Source organism: Austrofundulus limnaeus, unplaced genomic scaffold, assembly GCF_001266775.1.
Source record: "Austrofundulus limnaeus strain Quisiro unplaced genomic scaffold, Austrofundulus_limnaeus-1.0 Scaffold171, whole genome shotgun sequence".
In the NCBI taxonomy this organism is placed as follows: domain Eukaryota; kingdom Metazoa; phylum Chordata; class Actinopteri; order Cyprinodontiformes; family Rivulidae; genus Austrofundulus; species Austrofundulus limnaeus.
Window position 1 is genome coordinate 499,407 of NW_013952573.1, and position 2,397 is coordinate 501,803.

At 37.6% G+C, this 2,397-nt stretch overlaps 1 long non-coding RNA gene across 1 annotated transcript in view; it reads right to left on the minus strand.

Annotated features, from left to right (window-relative positions):
* The window catches only part of LOC106523926 (uncharacterized), a 5,787-nt gene extending 3,485 nt beyond the window's left edge, over positions 1-2,302 (minus strand). Inside the window, exon 1 of the long non-coding RNA XR_001310952.1 lies at positions 2,228-2,302. This is a non-coding gene — a long non-coding RNA (uncharacterized LOC106523926). The remainder of the gene's footprint in view (positions 1-2,227) is intronic.
* Positions 2,303-2,397: the final 95 nt, after the last annotated feature.

The following is a 2,397-nucleotide window of genomic DNA, read 5'->3' on the forward strand; positions in this document are numbered from 1 at the left end:
GTTTATCAAATAAATTTATTGTTACAACTAATCGTGGATCCCTTTAAACAAAGTTTAGACTGACAAACTAATGGCTCGTCAGAATGACACCAAACCCAATGTGGATTGCTGCAATCTTAAAACTAGTTTTGGTCTCAATAATCTTGATATGTTCCATACAAACACACTTATATCCACCTTTCCATTACTGTCAGTTTCACTTTACATGTTATAGCAAAATGAATATATTTCTGCAGAAATTACCTCAGGTCTAATTAGAAGTGACTAGTTGGTGCTGCTATTTTGCACTTTAAGCAACCATAAAATTCCTCGTAAGTAACTGTGTAATGTAATGTTGACAACTATGTCAACACAAATATAATAATTGTTCAAACTATTTCCATGTAATCAACTTCAAAAGATTTGTAATTAATGTCGGAAGAATCTATTGCTTTTCTATAACTGTCTTTAAAATTACCCACAAAAAAAGCTGAATTTSATTAAACTTAGTGGAAATTAGTTATTAACTTGTTATTTTGATTCAGAATGTGTTTGTTCAAAYTCTAAAATGAAGTGATGATCTTGTCAGATGTGCTGCATCTAGTTTGTTGATGGTTCTGAGATATAAAAAAGGACTGTGGAAGACTGATGTAGTACAGYGTCGAGCTCCAACTGGAAGGGTGGAGATGGGTGAAGGAAGGTGAAGAGTTCAAGAGGCTCTTTGACCAAGGACACATCGGGGCCAAAACACTAACATGAAAACTGCTCTGACCTTCAACCTGCACCAGTCACAGGCTGTTGATGGTGTTGGTAATTATCAAGGTTTTAGTGAGTGCTTGCACGTGCACATATGAAAGTCCGTCTCCACAACAAGCACACGCTCGGTGCCAACTCACAAAGCACCGAAACGTTCAGTACTGCTGTTCCTAGATGTCCTGTGCTAATAATTATTTTTTGTGTTATCTCCAGTGTAAGTGTGCTTACACAGCGAATACCTGAAAGGTACAAATACCTAAAAAGGCAAAGGGTTGTTCAAAGGAAAATACCATCATCACAATATGACTCTGCTATTTAAACTAAGGTGTTATAGTCATTCTGGTCAAACCTTGTAAATGTTGTTCGGCACAATCWTGTGCTATTTTAAATACCTGTTCAGAGTTTGTGTTGGGGATGACTCACAGCTACTACCACCTGCGCACAATATCTGGATTGATGATGAAGTTTTGTATGGCCATTTTTGTTTTGAAGCTAATTAGCTGTGGCAGTTTGGCTGACTCGAACTGTTAGTGCTTTATAGGTGGACAGTCAAYGATTACTTTCCAAGAGTTTCACTAAAATCTGTCCTTTAGTTTGGGAGCTATTTTGCTAACAGACATTGTTGACTCTAACTAGAAGTAGTAAGCAAAGACATTATACAACATGCAGTGTGAACATGATGCTCAGCTTTTACCTTATGAGATGTTTGCTCAAACCTTGCAAAATTAAGTTGTCAGTTGACCATGATGACCATTTGGAGTTGTTGTGATACATCCAATCATCACTTTCTCATTGTTTCAATAAAAAACACCAAGTGGWTCTTAAGATAGTTTGCTAACAGACACAACTGACTTCAGTAGTTAATGAAAAAAATGTAAATGCAGATCTTGCACAATCATTAGCACTCAGAGCATGCACTGGGAATGACACTTAACTACCACCACACTTTTTTAGCTCAACCTCTCTAAAACTGGCCGAGGTTCAAACATTATTGTGTTAATGCAGTTTCTTAGCTGCAGGGGGCTTCTTGATTGGGATTGACTCTAAAAGTGAAGAAGTTGCAGAAGTGCATCCAGTGTTTACTTGTTGAGAGTTTCATTGAAATACAAGCTATGGTAGATGAGATATTTTGCTAACAGACCAACACACACAGAGATGTGTGGGAAAACATTTAAAAAAGGAGTAGGAAAAAGATGGTTTTCACATTGTCATCAACAGTGAACTCGTATTTGCATGATTTTTAATTGTGCAGCCCTGATTCAAATACGGTCAAGTGTGTCTGAGGTCTCGATGAAAAGATTAATATCATCAAGAAACTGTAAACAACTGGGAGAAACAAATGCATACGAACTGAGTTTATTTTCCTTCAGGTTGTGTGGGTGAGTGGGTGGAGGCTATATCCTGTATATTTTTGCAGGAGTACGCTCATCCTAGTGTCATTACCACAGAGCAAAACAACAACAAAAAAGCACACACTGTCATAAACACAAACMTGTCCCTTTCACCATCTTTTACGCACAAACATGTTTGCCCAGTCCTGCCCCTCAGCAGCGTAGCTTTGTTCCAGCCAGCAAGTGGGTTTAAAAAAAACAAATGACGCGTTCTGCCTTTTATTCTGTTCCGGACACTGTTGTTTTCTGTGTGTTTTTTTTTTTTTTTTTT